The following is a 20,787-nucleotide window of genomic DNA, read 5'->3' as shown; positions in this document are numbered from 1 at the left end:
ACAATGCATGGAAACCTCTAGAACTGTGACTCAATACAATCCTCCTGCCTCAGAATGCTTTCATGAGGTTTTTCACAGGTACTGAGAGACTGAGGAGCACACATTCTAACATTTTATACCATCCATTTAAAAGTTTACTAAGGAGACCAAATATGACTCCATAAAGACCTGCCATGGGCCATCTGTGGCCTTCTTTTGCCATCTGAGCCACGTAACATCAGTAAACTCAGATCCTCAATTTTTTTTTTTAAGTTAAAAGTCAGGGACAAAACCAATTTGGAGATAATTAAGCTTTCAAAGTCAAAACTATAATTTCATTCTAATCACTTTTTGCCTATGAAAACATTCACTCACACCCGAGCACAATTAGCTTGCCAGAGATAATTGTGTGCTTTGACGTAAATATGATGTACACAGGGACTGTGCTGTGTGCTTCTTATTACACCTCTGCAGACACTGCCCACTAGCCTCAGAAACCCACCACAGGCTACTACCATAGACTAGATGCAAGGCTGTGAGGAGACTGCCGCCGGCACCAAATCCAGGCAGAGTGGAGGAGGAATCTGTCTCCTTTCTGCCTCACTCCAACCCAGGACTCTTGCCACTGAACCATGGCTCCAGCACCTGCAGTCCTTTAACTAGAGTGCCATGGGCCTTTCCCTTCACACACTACCCCAAAATACAAGGTCCCTCAACCTGCTTCTTTAAAGTAAACTTAGATTTTTCTCATTCATGAGCAAAAAATTAACAACTTAATAAAAAACAAACCCCTATCCCACCCATGGATTTCTCTCCTGAGGTGGACAGTGTCATTGTCCAGCCTATACATGGCCCTCTGAGCTCCATGTCTGAATGCTCAAGCTCCTTGAAGCATTCCCTACATGGGAACACGCGTAGCCCTCTGTGGCCATAGGACCCAGTGTTGTGCTGAGCCTCCCGCTAACTCGCAGTGCCATCCATGCCCCGACAGACGTTCTTTATCATGACCAGGCAAGCCTGCTAAAAGCTAGTCCACATGCCATCATTCTTCTGGGGGGGAAAGACCTAGGAAAAGTCACATTTTGCTTTGGTTTCTTTGTGTCCCTCCTGGTTCACACTTCAGCCATTGAGGTACCCTGGGGGCTATAGCTATTGCAGTCCTATGCCCACCTGGTCTTCACTAGCCCCATACAGCCTCACTTTCACTTCCTGAGGATCACTGCCTGAGGCATAAAATCTTGGCGCCATCACATGTTATGTCCCCCATGTCCTGGCTCCTTTCTCTACTCTGTTTCTTCCTTTGGACCCGCAGAATAGGTGAGCTCCATGTTCTAGGAGGATCCTGTTTACTGTGTGCAAGGTTAGACTCCTGTTCCTGCAGCCAGTCAGCATTGCCTCAGACCAACAAGTACTCTGCTCCCCAGTGAGATCCAGGAAAAAAGTCAATCTCCCCTCTCTCTACCCCCTTCCCTCTCTCCCCCACCTGTACCCCTATCTCCCCCTTTGTGTGTATACAGTGTAGTGTAGTGGGTTAGCCTGACTTAAGCCAAAATACATTGGTTTACTGCAGAGAACTATGTAGTCTTTCTATGATAAAATACCATATACAAAAATGTGAGCAAACAGCAGACAATAGGTTAGTGTATATATAGTCTTACTAATCAGGGTAGAAAATGAACATTCTACTAAATTGATGAAAGAACACGAAATACAATTCCCAAGAGATCTAAAAGTTAACTTCTCAGACAGTGAATGATAACGGATGATGCTTAACACAGGAAAGTCACATTTGTGTGTAGATGACAGTTTGTGTGTGATGATGGGTATGCTCAAAATTTACAAAGACAGGCTTCTCAGAAACTGCAGCCTCTGTAAACGTGGACAATTTTTAAGTTTTGTGTCATTTACTACTGCCTATTTAAATCTGCTGGGTTCTAGCTCACCATGCCCAATTCTCTTGAAGTTGATGTTCCTTCAAGTAATGTAAAGTAGGCCTCCATGAATTTAGAAAAATTATACACACCATAGATTTCTTATTTATTTATGCCTCTGAGTATCTTTGGGGTATGATCACTTATGGTTGTATTTGTCACAAGAGCACCAGAAGAACTTGGTAATTTGGACAGAAGACATGGATGTCTAGAACATCCATGATTAAACAACACACATGGCCTTTGTGTTGTCCAGGCATGAAAAAGGGTACACGTTACAATATTATGTTCTTGGTGCCTTCAATGCACTATTGGCATTAAGTGATTAAAGAACGAATATCAGATGCCAAGAGAAACTTGAAATCCAACTCTTACTAAAATAATGTGGGAAAGAAAAATAAATCTCAACTGGTCACCTTCTCAAGCTCTACAAGGTTGGAGGGAAAGACAATATTTTAGTTTAGTTGTGATTTTGGAAACATACAGCTGAGGCAAGTCAAGTGATGTGTTGTTTCAGAGAATTCCCAAGCCCTAATCCCATCTACATGGTTAAGAAAGCTCTCCAGAAGTCAAAGCCTCATGAACCAAGTCTGCTTGCCTTTTGTGTAGCCAGCCTGATGAATGGGCTGCTGCCTACCAACACGTGCACACTCCGAGGCAACACACGGACCATAATCTGGTCTTTTGTTTATCTTCAGGTTTTGATACTTCTGAGTACCAAACACTAGATTTGGCATTTCTGATCTAGACAGCGTAGGTCTGAGCAATCCCTTTTGCTGGTGTGAGGCCTATAGACCGCCAACTGTGAAGCAGGCCACAGTCCCCATGAAAGTAGCAACCAGGATCCATGATGCGTTCCTGGACCCTCCCGTTAGTTTTCATAGCATGATTACCACCAGATATCAGCAAGGCACTGAATCCTGACCCAGAATATCTGGGAGGTTCACTCTGTAAACCTAAGTACCAGCACTATGAGTCCACTCAGCACCTACAGCCTGACCAATTGCAGCCTTAGAGCCAACTTGTAGCTGCGGGGAGGGTTGACACCTGTACGGTAAATGATAATGAGGAAAATGATCTCCTCATTCGAGCTCAACCTAAACCAATGATCTGAGTCTAGGATCCAACAGTGATGGAGTGAGAAGGGGTGACCATCCTCCAGCTGGGTGCACAGGCTTTCTGCTCCTGCTTAAGTCTCTCCCTCCACCCGCAAAGTGCCTGGGAGTACTGTGGCACTGACAAAGATGTTTTATGGCCAACCACACCTTTAGCCTAGTGCCAGTGACTCTGCCAGTTTCCCTCAGAAACTGGACAGTGGGATGAGAATTCCCTCAGGAACAGTATCTGACTAAGCGGCCACATTTTCCTCATCTGTTTTGCCCCATGCACAGTAGTCCCTTCTCAGGGTTTTGGCAAAGACCTGAGAACTCAGCTTTTTCATCTTTCCTGTTCACTCTGGCTGGCTGCAGCTTTCCCCAGTCCACAGCCGCGGCCACTGCTTTAGTGCTGGGTCCCACCAGAATAAAGTCCTTGTTGCCCACATACCTGAGAGTTTGGGGAATGTAAATTAGAAAATGTGACAATGATTTCTCATATGCTTCATCTCGTTTACTATGGAGCCTTTGCTTGCTGTGAACTAAAATTTCTGCGGGAAAGCCACAGTTATGTTAAAGACTACTGAGCTGACTGACTGATCAGAACCCAGTGATTGTGAGGAGTTGGGATGTTGCAAGCCCAGAGCCAAATTATCCTGGGCTATCTTCATGCCCCACATCTGTTTCTGACTTACCAGCATTTGACTATTGTGTGAAACACCTTGAGCTGGGTTAATGTGTCAGTGGACTGACTACCTTTCACAACCTCAATGCTAAGGATAGCATCTGAAGGTCATAGCAGGGGGTTCTCGGCTTTCAATGACACCCCTAGTGTGTTTCAAAACTGCCTTGATTTATAATGTTCTTTTGTTCTGTTACTATAAAGACATTAGGAAACTGTTACCACATTGGGGCATGGTATTTGGGACAAGCTGAGTATGTGTTCCTGGGCCATCATCACTCATGTTTGGCTCTAAAATAAACGATCTCTTGTTCCCCTTGAGGTGAGAGCTGTGTTTTGTATCAACACAGCATTCAGCTTACAATAAAGTGGCAGTTTTGTTGCAGAGATCAATCTGTGTGTCACTATTCAGGACTAAGGCATGCAGTAGTTTAGGACACTGACGTGCTCACTGTGAGGCACAAACATCTCCGTGCCTCACAGCACGGCACAGTCCTTATGAGGACATAACAGCCCTGGCCATATTGCTAAAATTTGACATGATAAATTGGTTTTTATCTTATGTGTGTATACATGTATGTATGCATATTAGCATCTCTGTGGGCACACATACATGTGTGAGTGCATGTAGAGGCCACAGCACAGCTTTGGGTGTTTTTCCCACCTCTTTTTGAGACAGGGCCTTTCACTGACTTGGAGCTCATCAATTAAGCTAAAACAACATTTGACCCCCCTACCATTCAAGTAAAAGTTGGGCATGGTAGCAAGTACTTGTAATCCCAGCACCTAGGAAGGAGAGACAGTTGGCTTGCTAAAGCTTATTGGCCAACCAGACTAAACTACTTGGAGAGTCCCAGATCCCAGTGATAGACTCTGTCTCAAAAACAGTGTGGGTAATATCTGAGGAGTGACACCAAAGGTTGACTTCTGATTTTTTTTATATACACAAGCACAAACATACATAAACTATACACACATATACAAATCAACATGTGTGTGTGTGTGTGTGTGTGTGTGTGTGTGTGTGTATGTGTGTGTGTGAAAAGTAAATGGAAGGAATGTTCAAATAATGAGTAAAAAGCAAAATATATTTCAAAAACACTGGGCATACAGGATGAAGTGCCTTGTGTTAGCACTGACATATCGATCAGCTGTTCAACAGATGAAGTTGTTTTTATTTAGTATTATAATAAAAACATTATTCCTGCAACTTAGCCATTGACCACTATACAATATATAATACAAGACTGTTCATATACGTAATTTAATTTAAGCATTTTTATAACCTATAGGATTTATTTTTCAGTAACTGGTAATATCAAATCAAATAGAAGTTGAATTTCTCAGCACAAGCTAAACTTCTCATCAGTGACCTTGAGAAGACTGAAATTTATGAATAATTTGAAGGTCATTCCAACAGTGACTTCAAAATCATTGTAAATTTAACTAATTAATGCAAAAATCCACTATATAAAGAAGAGACAAAAAACAAGGGATAAACAGCAAATCAGAAACTACAGGGTATAGCCCAGACCACATTATTATCATATAATATCATTATATCACATCATTTTCAGAGGAATATTAATTCAGAACATGATCTCTAGGAAGAGATCATATCCAAAGACCTTTTAGGTCTGTGTGACCCAGATGGAATATAGGCACACTTTAATCCCAGGAGACAGAGGCAAGCAAATCTCTGAGTCAAGGCCCCCTGGTATAGAGCAAGCCAGGTAAAGAAAAGCTTAGGTTTAGGCTTGGTGGTACACACATTTTAATGCCAGCACACAGGAGACAGAGGCATGCAGATCTCTGTGTTCTAGTCAGTTCAGCTGAGTCAGTGAGTTGAGAGGCGGTGTAGTAGAGTTGAGTTCATGACAGTTCAGTTCATGGAATTCAGAGGCAGTTGTACCAGGAGAGTTTTACAGACAGGGGAAAGAAAGAACAAGCTAAGACACCAGTGAAAGCAGAATGAGCCAGAGAATGGGAAGGAGCCAGAAGAATAGAACAGACTGATAGAGTTAGTCTGAGGTCAAGCAAAGCAATTCAGTTAGAGGCTGAGAGAGAAGCCAGGTTGAATCAGCTAGCTTGGAGAGGAGTTTGAGCCGGAACAGCTGAGTTGGACCAGCCAGCCAGAGTTCAGAAAGAACAAGAAAGGGTGAGATTATTCAGCAATGAGTTTCAGAGGCTAAAATATTCTAGGCCTAGATAAGATTGTATGGAGGCTAGAAGCTTCCAGGCCTAGGCCTAGGTTAGTGAAAGGAGGCAGTAAGCCTCCAAGACAACAAGTAGATGGGCTAGTAAAGGATACGTCTACAAGTATACCATATCATATCATATCAGTGTGCATGTGGATTTACACATGCATGTTATGGTACATGTGTATCCCAGAGGACAAGTTTGAGGAGTAAGTTCTATTCTTCAACCTTTACTTGGGTTCCAGGAATCAAACTTAGGTCAGCAGGGTGTGTTAGGTGCCTTTTCTTTTCTCTTACTTCACACCTCAATTGCAGTTTCCCCTCTGTTGTCTCCTCCAAGCCCTTTCCACTCCCTGCCCAACCCATTCCTCCTCCATTTTCCTTCAGGAAAGGGTAGGCCTACCAGGGATATCAACCAAACCCACTGAGCCACCTCACTGATCCACCAAAAAACAGTTTTAAGAGCTGCTTTCACAGCAATAAATATCTATATTAAAAAGAAAAAAACAACATAAATCTTTAAATTATGCTCCAATAATATAGGAAAGAGACAAACCAAACCCGAAGGTTATATAAAGAATGAAGCACAGAACAAATAATTAAAATAGAAATTATAAAATTCACAAGGAAAAAAATCAATAAATCTAAGACTCAATTTTAGTTTTCTTAAAAAATTAAAAAAGCCTTTATATAGACTGAGGAGAAAATGAGAGATGTGCAAATATTGAGTGAAAAGCACAAATGTTTGCTTTAGCAGCACAGGGAAGATTGAACCATCAAGAACTCATGACATAGTGATAAGCTGACGATGGATGAAAGTGGAGACATCACACCACATGCCACAAAAATAAAAACACCAGCATGGGGCTAAGAACAAGCACATGCCAACAAGTTGGATATCCTAGAGGAAGTGAGGAAACTCCTAGAATAATATCGCTTTATATGACTTAATTGGGCATGAATGGGAACCGGGAACAGAGCAATAGTAAACAGAATATTGACACAGTAATTAAAAGCCCCCAACAAAGGAAAGCCCGAGAACAGATGGCTTCTCAGCTGAATCCCATCAAACTTTCAAAGATGAATTAATGTCAGCATTCCCAAACTCTCAAAATACAGGGCTGGAGCAAACACTTGTAAACAGACTCTATGACGCTAGTGTCCCCTCACACCAAAGAGTGACAAAGACACCACAAGAAAACTACATGCATATTCAACACTGAAGCATATGCCCTCCACAAAACACCAGCAAATCAAACTCAGTAATAAAGTAGAAATAGTATGTATGGTTGCCAAGTAGGACGCATCCCTGGCATACAAGATATAAATCAATGTACTATATCAAAATGGCAAAAAAGTTTAAAGCCACATACTCATCTTGGTCGATACAGATAAAGTATTCTCTAATTCAGCATCCTTGATTTTTAAAAATATCAGCAGCGTGGACATAGAAGGACATTCCCTCAACAATATGAACATTAATGAAAATGCTTCCACTAACAGCATCCACTGTTGGGAAACGAAATCAGAGTTTATAGCCAGGAACTGACTGCCCCTTGACACTGACCTGGCAATGATTTTTGGAGGGACTATCACCCAAAAAAACCTCAGGCTGTAACAGCAAAAGTAATAAAATAGCAGTAATTAATAATAATAACAACAATAATAAATGTGATTATAGTAAACTGAAAATATTCTATAGCCAAAAGGAAACAATAAAAAGAGAAGTTGCATACAGACTTAGAAACAATGCAAGACATATAACTGATAAGGAGATAACATGAAATACACAAACAAATCATACATCTTAATCACTAAAAACAAACAAACGGACTAAATACAAAGCAAAGATCCTGAGTAAATGTTCCCTCCGAAGAGGATGCAAAGTACCAAGAAGTATGTAGAAAGATGCTCAGCATTATTTACCTGGGGAACTTAAGTTAAAATCAGGGTGAAATGTCGCTTCTCGCTCAGTCAGACACCTATGACGAAAGTCAAGAGAGAGGGCAGAGGATGTAGTCCAGTGGTAGGGCATTTGCCTAGGATGCCCAAAACTCTAGCTAAGTTCAATGCCCAAGACTGAAAAGTAAAAAAAAAAAAAAAAAAGTCAAGAGTGTGAGAATATAGCTGGTATAGTCATTCTGGAAAAAAGTATGTGAGTGTCTTAGAAAAACTAAAAACATATGGGCCATGTCACCCAACCCCACCACCACCATAGTGACAGCTGCACCCCCATGCTCATAAAAGCATCTGTCTCAAAATGTAAAAAAAAAACTGTCACTATCAATGGATGAATGGGCAAAATAATCAGGTTATATGCATATATACCTGAAAAGTGTTGAAACTTAATAAGGAGGGAGACATTGTGCTAAATTTTATTAAGTACATGCAGAAATACAAACGTGGCACAGTCACATTTATGTGTGGAATCTCAAAAATAAATAAATCAAACTCAGAAAGAAAATTAGAAATTATAAGAAGTGGGAAATAGGAACTGTGGCAACGCAGGTCAGAAGACAAGGCAGACTGGGCAGGTAAGGGCCAGCACGGAGACTGTGGTTACAACAGCATGCTTTTGAGATTTCTGTTGAGTGAGTAAATTCCATCTTCCTACAAAGCATATGAATTAATCTATGAAATGGTGGGACTATCAGCTCGCTTCACTCTAGTAACCGTCTTACTAGTTGTATCACATAACTTCATGTGAAATATCCTCAATACACAGACTAAGATTTGTCTAAAGACATTGAAATACGCACATCTGAGAATAATATGAAATATATATTAAGCTTCATGATTTGGAAACTGCTGCTAAACTTAGAGATAAAAATATTTTCTTTGCAGATAATTTGAACTTTTAAAACTACACGAATCTATATCAAGCAAGCACACGCAAGATGAAGCGTCTCGTGGAAGGTAACTATTGAGCAAACAGCACTCCCTGTTTGACAGGAGAAGACTGATTCCCTGGGTGGCATCATGAAATGACTGCATAGGTGATGCTGGCACATCTCTGGGGACATTGTACCCCACTGAGGCTGGGGACAAGGCCAATTTATATCTTGTTTCAACAGAACTGTGAATGGCCTCCCCTTTGGGTGTTTGAACCATCGCTGGGTCAGTGACCCAGACAGGAGTGGGGCTGTGTAAGGGGTTGTGGAGGGGGTGATCTGGCTCCCACCTCCCAGTGGATAGGTGGTGAAGGCACACAGCACCCTTCTGTGAGACTGAACTGTTCTCAGCCCAGGAAAAAAAAGGAGTTTTTCCAGGTTACTAAGGTAACCGGGTTACTAAGGTTTTATATTAAACTCCCGGAGAGATAGGTCTTGTTTGCAAGTTTCCCTTAGCGACCTCCTTCCTACTCCCTGCATCATCTGCATGAAATTGCAGGAATGGTTCTCATGCTTGGTTTTTACCCAGAATGCCTTTTGTTTTGTCTTTCTGTGAAGTATGTTTCTTATAAACACCACAGAGTTAAGTACTCGAATTTTAATAGGAGTCATTCTTTTCAAGGCCTTTTAAGGCAATACCTGGTATTATTTGCTTTACACATACCATGGTTGGTCCTTGCTTCCTGCTGGCATCTTCTGTTTTCTTCTTCCTTTTGACAGGAGTTAACTCTCTATAGTCAATAAAGGAATATGGGACGCTAACTTGGCATGCAAATGTGAGGTCAAGGAGACAGTATTTTAATTAACAGCCAGGAAGACAAACCCAAGCTTGGAGACTGAGCACACCACCAGCAATGTTGGTGACTGGCAATGCCCATGGGGCTGACAAGAACCACAAGTAGGTAACAAGTCAAAGAAGGGGGATGGGGGGGCTTCAGCATGTGACTACTCACTGATTTGGGTGACCAGCACATGAACAGCTCTGATCACCTCCTTGGAAACAGGCATAGGGTATGGGCATACATACCCCAATATACTCAAACTCAGTATCCCCAGAGAGTTAGCCAGCCTCAGTAGGCATTATCTTGGCCCCATAAACAAGCAGTGCAATGGGTTCTCCCTCTCGTGGGCCTTCATCCTCCTGGGAGTTCCTCTCACTTTTCTTGATTTAAAAAGTTTAATCTCACTTTGCTCCTGTGTGTGTCCAGGCTTTAATTATCATCATGTGAGACAAGGAGCTCAAGAGCCAGGGTCTCAGATGGATTCTGGGTGGCCATTGGTTGTCCAGTACCTGAGTTTTTGAGTTAAGCACATCCTGGGTAAGAAGGGCTCCATCAGTGACTTTCTGTCCTTCCTTCTTGGAATGAGTCAAGTGCATCTGATTCAAGTTCATTCATTACATTAGTGATTATTTTCAGATACATCTCTTTTTTTGTACTTTCCAGAATGTATCTAGAGATGAAAATACTCTAATATCATCTGTCTGCCTTCGGCTGCTCCAGCAGCAACACTCACTTATCTGTCCCAGGCCCAGGGTAGGTGATAGAGACATATTCTGTACACATGGAGCTTTCTTTGAATTCTGTTCACAACGAGCAGTGTTCAAAGTAACTGCAGAGCCATGAAAATGGCATCACTTTTCCCGGGTTTAAAAAGGGCCCAGCTCTGTGGACACCAGAGTGGAGCTACCGTGAAGTATGAGGTTAGAAGTACAAATAACAATTAGGATGACTGCTAACTATCTAGCTCATCTATCTCTTTAATTGGACTTAAGACCTGATTAACACAAGGGAAATCATGCTTAGTGCTGGAGACCTAGCCAACTGGGCCATGGATCTCGGAAAGGGACCTACAATCACCATTTTACAAAGCCAACATAAACTTTAATTTCATTCTAAGTGTTTGTTCTTATTCCTACATCAAAGTGTGATCCTCGCCCCTCATCAAGGAGACTTCTCTTTGCAACAGCCTGAGGTCATTACAGAAATCTACAACTTCAGAGTTGTGACTCCCAGTCCCAAAGGATACATCTACAGTACAATTCCTGTCAACTAAGGCCCAGGGATCATTGCAGAAAATGGGGTAGAAAGATTGTAAGAGCCAGAGGATTTTTTAATTTTTTATAAGACTGTATTTCCTAGGAATGTCAGAAGATACATCCATAAAGTCTAGGCAAAATGCCCTCCTAAACATGAGCTGAACAGGCTGAACACCCACAGGCATGCTAAAATGGGCAAAGAAAATTCATGGTCCTCAACTGTAGACAAAACCCGAAGGAAAAAACAAAATAAAACAAAACAAAAACCCCAATCAACCAACAACCAATCAACCAAACAGAAAACAAGCAACTAATGAAAGCTGAGAGCAGGAAAGATAGTGTTTCCTAAGGAAGAGTGTACCATTGGTTATCCAATATCAAATAGGTATCCCTAAAATCACACACAATCACACACAATCACACACACACACACACACACGCACGCACGCACGCACGCACGCACGCACGCACGCATGCACACCACCACCACCACCATGACCAGCAGCAGCTGCAGCAACAACAAAGTAAAAACAGGCCATACATTTTAAAGAGAGAAAGGAGGGATACGAGAAGTAAATGGAAGGTTCAGAGGGAGGAAAGGGAAGATTTTAAATAAAAACAATCCACTGTCCTGTGGAGAAATACAAGTAAAACCAGAAAGTCTAGAAAACAAAGAGGATCTGTTATGATCCCGGGACCATGAAAATATGCGAGCTTTCCTCTAGACCTAGTTCTAAACCTCACCAACATGTCACAAATGCTGCCCAAGTCTGGACCTTGTGATATCCACTGTGTAGAAGGATCCTCCATTACTGCCATTGCAAACTCAGTTGCTCCTGAGCCAGTCCTTGGGGAAGACTTGAGACCCTAGACAAGCAGCCTGGAGTGGATGTATGATTCTACACACTTTCTAGAATGAAATTCTCTAGCTCACAAGTCACGAAGAACCATGCCAAGTCCAACTGGAAGAAAAGTAACAGTCATGGACAGGTGTGTCTGAATACACAACAAACTTAACTAAAGAACATAGGTATTGGGCCACATTTTAAAGTGGCGAAAAAACCAAAACCAACCAACCAAACAGTTAACCTCAAAATAAAAGTGCTGCCCTCAAAGGAGAATATTGAAAGAAGAAGACAATGCAAAGATTCTCATCTGGAGCAGAGTCTACGGCCTTTCTCTGACGTCTTTTGTATTCTCACAATCACCTAATTCAGTTTTACCCTCTTTGCTTTCCTTATTTATACTCTTCACCTAAAAACATGCCTCTCTGAATAATCAATAAAATACTCTGTGTAACCCAGAGACCATGAGACACTGTTACCTACTTGTCTTGGGAAAGATGTCTCCACTACTCCAGGGGTGGGTTAATTCTTCCTATGCATTAGGACTCACAGCAATGCCTGCCTTTAGAAGTTCACAGAACTGCTGTCTGAAACAGCAGGGCTCAGGCTGGCTCTGATGGCAAACGCTTATCAGCACCATAAGACCTTTAGGATTGAATCTATGTACTGTCAGAAAGAGGGACAAAAACAGCAGCAGAGATTTGCTTTCTCAAAACTCAGTCAAAATGACATTTATCCTCAGTACTCCAGCCATGTTGGAATGCTGGAATGAAAAAATGCTAGACCCTGGAAGAATCCAATACATCCTCGGCAGCAGGCGAATAACCCCGAAGATCTCCAGAAAAATTACAGGTAGGTATTCCTCGGGAGAGGATAAACTATAAAAATAAAAAGCCTAAAAGATGAACTGACAACTCAGGAACGAAACAGGGGGGGAGTGTAAGGAAGATGAGAAACACGCAAGAATAATTGGGAGAAGAGCCACAGCAGAACATTACTAAGCCACAGGATAGCATGATCAGAGCCAGGGCACGCTGGGTTAGCTAAGTGCCTAACACAAGTGAAACAAAGATGAAAATACAGAGAAGAGGACAGAAATAAAAAGCAAGAAGGGATGAACCAGCTTATAATTGCTATTTCCAAAATAAAGGATTGGTAATGCCCATAGACATACCAGGAAATATAAGATCAAAGATGTGCCCACAAGAAGGGCAAGGTGAGACCAAAAGGGTGGACGTGGGACACTAACAGTGACACACTATATTACATCTTTCTGGAGCAAGTGAACTGTAGGAGTAAAGGAACAATAAAATGAGAAGGCTTTTCATATTTAATAGGTGGTACATTTGATATTCCTGATTCTTTTCAAGTTTCAACTCATTGACACATGTAGAATTTTGTACTATATGCAAACATTTTCAAAATTCCTGAGACCTATCTCTCCCTAGGGGGGCTGGGGCAGAAGTTAAACATCTTAAGAGCACTGTTAAGTGCTGCTATGTCACTCTGGATAGTAGCCTTTATTGGAAGCACTCTTTTACAGTGTTCTTCTTTTAAATAAACTAAAGTGTTGCAGGCCAGGGTGAGTTCACTCCCTGGGTTACAGCTGTTAGACCCTCCCCTGGTGCCTGGCTGCCCTAGTGTAGGCCTGTCAGCCAAGCAGTAGCATTCTCACCGAAGTACTGCCTGCTTTAGGCACTCCTGGATGCCTCTAGGAAGCTTGATGCTGAAGCACAACTCTGGTTCCTGAAGGCACAGGACCAGTTACAAAAGAGTGGAAACAGCTCCTGCTTGACTTTTTGCCATCACAAGCCTAGGTGGACTCTGGATGAGCCTGTAGCCATTTTTCACTCAAGCCAGAGGAGGAAGCACTTCCCTGGGGTGGGGGTGGGCGTGCAGCAGAAGGCCTGTGGTTGGCTCAAACATAGTTCTCATTTGCATGAAGGTTCTTGATTGGTGCAAATGCCCTGGTTGTTCTGGCTTCCTAGATTTGGAAGCAAGCTCCTTCAAGGATTACAATAGCTGCCAAGTGCTTTCACAGAACAATAGCATCCAGTGCCCAGAGCCAAAGTCTTCTGAAGCCTGCAATAAAAATACTAATGTTCCTCCATCTGGCTAAAGGGTCACTATTATAATCCTTTCACACAGTAAAATCCAGGGCCCTATACCATTATTAGGAAATCCTCCAAACATTTCTGGAAGGAAGACAGGAGACTAGGAAACACCATGAACCTCTATTAGCCTCAGCTGGGGACAAAGTAAAAAAAAAAAGAGGATGTTCTAACAGCATATAACTTCATGTATAAAATCATGTACCAATCACCCTTTGCAAAAACCCAAGGAAAAGATCCCCACTTCTACACCAAAAGAGTAGTGTTTTTTTAGAGAAATGGAAGCAAAACATAAATCTGTTTAAAAATTAGTGTAGCCAATGCCATATAACAGGTACCCAGCCAGATAATAGAATGTCTGTGCTGGGGCCATTCGCAGCTGTGTCTTCCCGTGGTGTGTGTCCTGGAGCAACTCCTACACGTGGTCCCTTAGGTCCCCACTGCCTGTTAGGGAGGCTGCATTTATAACGTGACAGCCCCAGACACTGACAGAAACAAACTGGCAGGAAAGAGCTTGGTCCTGGGTAGAAGCTGAGGATACTGATGATATCACAGGCACCATCTCATGTGCCTCGCAGGGTGGTCAGAGACCAGCCTGATACCTAAAGGCATGAGTACAAGGTCATTGAATAGTCAGATAATTTACAGGGTTCTTAATCTTGATGAACAGCCATCACTCATCGTCCCACAAAACTTAACTGGAAGGAGCTTGCATGGTCTTTCAGGGACAAAGGAGCCTTCTGAGAAGGCTCATAGTGAGCTCCCAGTCAGTATAATAAAAGAAAAATACACAAAAGGCATATGCATACTCATTATGAATGAGAAATAAAGCTGGTGTGCTTTGCAGATGATATGATTAAGCATCTTAAAGTATCTCTTCACAGAATAAAGACAGAATACCAATTCATCATTGGAAGTAAGTCACCATGTAGTGGTATATTGTGCCGGTACTTAAAAGTACATTACAACATATGAATAATAAATAATCGTGAGATAAAAAGACAAAAATGTGCAACAACAATAAATGTTGCCATTATTGTGAGTCTACCAGAAGATTTGTATAAAAGTATAGTTCAGGCCTATGGGTTAGGTGAATTAATATGTCCAAGTTCTTAATTCTCTCCAAATTAAGTTATACATTAAACAACAGAAATTACAATCTAAGAATTTATTTTTTAAAATCAACAAAGTGACTACAAATTTTAAATTGAAAAGGCCAGCAGTAGTCAAGGAAATGTTGAAGAAAAAAAAAAACCTTAAGAGTTATATGATCAAGAACTACTGTAAACCTAGGACAATTTTTCAAAGGAAGAATTTGTTGAAAGGACACAGCCAGAATGGACAGAGAAAATAATAGAACCTCGAAAGGATCTACATATGTGTGACCTCTTCACTGTGCTAAGACAGCCATTGCAGTGAAGTGTGGAAAGAAAAATTGTTAACATATTTGCAACTGATGAAAAAATGAAAGCACGGCACATAAAATCAAGTGTAGCTTGACCTCGCAGTCAACTAGGAAAGGCACTACAACAAAGCATGTAAAACAAAAATTTTAAAAATCCTTAAGTATCACAAAATATGTTCTAAATTGTAATTTAGACATTGATAAATTACTCTACATTGAAATAGAGAAATTCTGTTCAATAAAAGAAATTGCTACAAGAATAGGAAGGGATAGATTACCCCCCCACACACACACACATATACACTTCTCCTGAATTGGTCTTTTTTAAAATAGATTTTAGAGCCTCATAAATACGACATGTAAAAAAAAGTTCCTGCATCAGTGTGCATGTTTCCTTTCTGTTCCTGTGATAATCACAATGTCCAATAACAACTTATGGGAATAAAGGGTTCTAATCCATTATTGAGGAAAGTTGGGGCAGAAAGTCAAGGCAAGAACTTGGAGCACTAGCCATTGAGGGATGATGTTCACTGGATCAATGTGCACAGCTAGATTTCTAATATAGCCCAGGCCCACCTTCCTAGGAAAAGCACTGCACACACAAACTGGGCTATCTATATCAATTAACAATTGAGAAAATGCTTTACAGAGATCCAAGATTGTGGTATCCAGTATGCACCTTAACTAAAGAGAAGAACAATACTGAGAACAGACCAACAGGCCTTTGGCAGACCCCCAAATTCCAAATGGATATTTTTCCCAGGTGAGACAGGAGCCCACAGTGTGGGAAAATCTTGTGCCCAACCCAGGACACTTGGTTAAAACCTGGGGAAAATTCTGGGGCTCCTGCTCACAGGGCCTCAACCTCAGGCCTTCCAGTACCTGGGAGGTGCAATTCCAACCACAGGAACCAACTATCACTGATTGGAGACTTCTAGGTACCACATCTGTAGCCCCAACCTCAGAGCTTCCTGTGAAGTAGTTATGTTTAGGGAAAGAGACACATAGCTCCTACCTTAGGTGCCCACATTCACAACTGGGTGGCGGAGATGGTCAGGGTAACTCAGCCCTTCCCATGGAGGAATGGAACCCTTCTTATCCATCCACGGGCTCCCCAACTCAATGAGCACAGGGTCTCAACACATTGCCTGAGTACAGTTGCTGGGCAGTGGGACCATATTGACCTAGGAGCAAGAAAGCCAGTAACAATATGGCCAATTCTGGGCTTCCATTTCTCCAGAGGAGGGTCTCTGTACTCCTGAGGGGCTGCTCTCAATGGTCAGTGAAGGACACCAGAAACTACCACACAATGCCAGAGACAGCCAGATGGCTAAAGACCAGTGTAAAAATACAAACAGCAAAAGCCAAAATAATATGGCATCTCCAGAGCCCAGTTATTGCAAAGCAATTAGCCCTGGAGACCCTAACACAATTCAAATATAGAAAATGACCTTAAACATTTCATTACTAAGATGACAAAGTAGGAAACAAGTAAAATATGTAAAGAAATACAAGGAGAACCAGCCAAAAACAGACGGAGGCCTTTAGAGAGGCCATGACAGAGGCCTATAGAGAAGAAATGAAAAAAAAAAAAAATCACTGGAAGAAATTCAGGAAAATGCAAACAATCAGGTGAAGGAATTCAGTAAAATGGTTCATGGGCTGAGGATAGAAATGGAAACAATAATAAAAGCACAAACTGGGGAAATCCTGGAAAGAGAGAACTTACAGAAGAAAAGAAGAACTTCAGAGGTAAGCATCAACAGAATGCAAGAGTTGGAGGAAAGAATCTCAGGTGTGGAAGATACAATGGAAGACTTTGATGCAACCATCAAATAACATGTTAAATCTAAAAAATTCCTGCCCTGCTACATCCAAGAAATCAAGGACACCATGAAAACACAAAACCTAAGAATTGTAGGACTCAAAGAAAGAGAAGATTCCAAGTTCCAAGGTCCAGAAAATATTTTCAACAAAATCATAGAAGAAAATTTCCCCAATCTCAGGAAAGAGATGCCTATAAACATACAAGAGGCCTACAGAATACCAAATAAACTAGACCAGAGAAGAAAATCCTCCCACCACATAATAATCAAAACACTAAATATACAAAACAAAGAAAAATATTAAAAGCTGCAAGGGGGAAAGGCCAAGTAACATATAATGGGAAACCTATTAGAATTACACCCGACTTCTTAGCAGAGACCAAAAAAACCAGAAAGGCTAGGCAGATGTCTTAAAAACCCCTGTCATCTGGACAGATGACAGTCCAGACTACTATACCCAGCAAAATTTTCAATCATTATAGATAGAGAAAACAAGATATTCCTCTAGAGAATCAATTTTAAATAATATCTATACTCAAACCCAGTACTACACAAGATACTAAAAGGAAAACTCCTACCCAAGTAGGTTAACTATACCACAAAAAATACATGATACAAACAACTTTGCTACAGCAAAATCAAAAGTAGACAAGCACACAAACACAGCTCTGCAACCAAAACCAAAATAAAAGTTTCTAACAGTCACTGATTATTATTATTATATATGACCATTAATGGTCTCAATGCTCCAATAAAAAGATACAGAATAAGAGAATGGTTATGTAAACAGGATACATCATTCTGTTGCATACAAAAAACACACCTCAGCCATAAAGATAGACATTACCTGAGAGTAAAAGGCTGGGAAAGGGTTTCCCAAGCAAACAGACCCAAGAGCCAGATTGAACTAGCCATCCTAATACCTAATAAAATAGATTTTCAATTAAAATTAATCAAAAGAGATCAGGAAGAACACTTCATACTCTTCAAAGGAAAATTCCACCAATATAACATCTCCATCATCAACATCTATACCCCAAACACAGGAATACCCACATTCATAAAAGAAACATTACTAAAGTTTAAATCACACATTCAACCCCACATATTAATAGTGGGAGACTTCAACATCCCACTCATGAATGGACAGAACACTGAGGCACAAACTAAATTGAGAAATATTGAAAAACAGATGTCATGAATCAAATGGACCTAACAGACATCTACAGAACTTTTCACTCAAACACAAAATAATATACCTTCTTCTCAAAACTTCATGAAACCTTCTCCAAAGTTGACCATATCATTGGTCACAAAACAAGCCTCAACAGATACAAGAAAAATGAAATAATGCCCTGTATCTTATCAGACCATCATGGACTAAAGCTGAACTTCAAACAACAGTAGAAATAACACACACACACACACACACACACACACACACACACACACACACGGAAACTGAACAATGCTCTATTCAATGACAACTGGGACAGGAATGAAATAAAGACAGAAATTAAAACCTTCCTAGAATTCAATGAAAATGAAGGCATAACATACCCAAACCTATGGGACACAATGAAAGCAGTGTTAAGAGGGAAGTTCATAGCAGTAAGCACCCTCATGAAGAAATGGAGACATCTCATACAAGCAACTTAACGGAACACCTGAAAGCCCTAGGGGAAAAAAAAGAAGCAGACACACTTAAGAGGAGTAGAAGGCTGGAAATAACCAAACTCAGGGCTACAATCAATAAATTAGAAACAAAGAAAACAATTGAAAGAATCGATGAAACCAAGAGCTGGTTCTATGAGAAAATCAATAGATAAATTAATCCTTAGCCAAACTAACTACAAGGCAAAGGGAGAATATCCAAATCAACAAAATCATAAATGAAAAGGAAGATATAATCACAGATACCATGGAAATCCAAAGAATCATTAGGTCTTACTTCAAAGCCTATATGGCACAAATTTTGAAAATTTAAATGACATGGACAATTTTCTTGATAAATTCCACTTATCAAAATTGAAGCAAGATCAGGTAAACAAATTAAATAGTTCTATATCACCTAAGGAAATATAAGCAGTCATGAGAAGACTTCCAACCAAAAAAAAAAAAAAAAAAAGCCCAGGGCCAGTTGGATTCAGTGCAGAATTCTACAAGACTTTCAAAGAAGAACTAATACCAATACCAATACTCCTTCAAGGATCATTACCAAACTCATTCTATAAAGCCACAGTCAGTTGATATCTAAGACACACAAAGACGTAATAAAGAAAGAGAATTTCAGACTTCATCTCAGGCATCAATGTCAACCACCATATAAACAAATTGAAAGAAAAATTTCCATATGCTGAAAAAGCATTTGACAATATCCAACACCCATTCATGTTAAAAGTCTTAGGGATATCTGGGATACAAGGCACATATCTAAACATAGTAAAGCCAACGTTGACCTATAGCCAACGTAAAAGTAAATGGAGAGAAACTCAGGTCAATTACACTAAAATCAAATGCTGTCTACTCTCTCTATATCTCCTCAATATAGTACTTGACGTTCTAGCTAAAGCAATAAGACAACTAAAGGAGATCAAGGAGATACAAATCAGAAGGAAAGAAGTCAAAGGATTACTATTCATGGACGGTATAATAGTATACATAAGTGACCCCAAAAATTCTACCAAGGAACTCCTAGAGCTGACAAATACCTTCAGCAAAGTGATTGGATAAAAATTTAACTAAAAAAAAAACCCATCCCCAAAAGCAAACAAACAAACAAAAACCAGTAGCCTTCCTGTATACAAAGCACAAACAGGCTGAGAAAGGAATTAGGGAAACAACATGCTTCACATAGCCACAAATAATATAAAGTATCTAGGTATAACTGTAACCAAGCAAGTGAAAGAATTATATGAAAAAAAATTCAAGCCTATGAAGATAGAAATTGAAGAAAATATCAGCAGATAGAAAGACCTCCCATGCTTGTGGATCAGAAGGAACAACATAGCAAAAATAGCCATCTTACCAAAAGCAATCTACAGATTCAATGCAATTTCCATCAAAATACCTACACAATTCTTTACAACCTTGAAAGATCAATTCTCAGCTTCATATTGAAAAACAGAAAACCCCAAATATCTGGAAGAATCCTATACAATAAAAGATGCTCCGGAGGAATCTCTATCCCAGATCTCAAGCTGTACTATAGAGCACTAGTAATCAAAAAAATGGCATATAAATAGGCTGGTTGCTCAATGGAACCAAATCTGAGACCCATAAATAAGCCCACACAACTATGAATATTTTATTTTTGACAAAGAAACCAAATCCATACAATGGAAAAAAAGACAGAATCTTCAACAAATGGTGCTGGTCTAACAGGATGTCTACATGTAGAAAAGTGCAAATAGACTCTTACTTATCACCCTACACAAAATTAAAGTCCCAGCAAATTGAAGATATCACCATAAAGCCAGACACACTAAATCTGTTTGAAGAAAAAGTGGGAAGAACCTTGAACTCATTGGCAAAGGAGACAACTTCCTGAACAGAACGCCAACAGCTCAGGCTTTAAGATCAGATCAACAATTAGTAAATGGGACCTCATGAAACGGAAAAGCTTCTATGAGGCAAAGGACACTGTCAGCAGAACAAAGCGACAGCCTACAGACTAGGAAAAGATCTTCACCAACCCCACATCTGACAGAAGGCTAATATCCAAAATATATAAAGAACTCAAGAAATTAAACACCACCAAACCAAATAATCCAATTTAAAAATGGAT

The 20,787-nt window shown here is 40.5% G+C and overlaps 1 protein-coding gene across 3 annotated transcripts in view; it reads right to left on the bottom strand.

Annotated features, from left to right (window-relative positions):
• SNTG2 (syntrophin gamma 2) overlaps positions 1-20,787 on the bottom strand; it is a 206,709-nt gene that overhangs the window by 137,889 nt on the left and 48,033 nt on the right. Inside the window, exon 1 of one of the 3 annotated variants that reach the window (XM_084791714.1) lies at positions 7,811-7,858. The exons of the other annotated variants lie outside the window; for them this stretch is intronic. The gene's annotated coding sequence lies outside the window, so the exon portion shown is untranslated. Of the gene's footprint in view, positions 1-7,810; positions 7,859-20,787 lie in introns of those variants that run through there. 3 annotated transcript variants of the gene reach the window in all.

The sequence above is a fragment of the Acomys minous genome (assembly GCF_964271855.1).
Source record: "Acomys minous genome assembly, chromosome: 8".
NCBI classification, from domain to species: domain Eukaryota; kingdom Metazoa; phylum Chordata; class Mammalia; order Rodentia; family Muridae; genus Acomys; species Acomys minous.
This window is presented reverse-complemented; position numbering and strand designations above follow the sequence as displayed.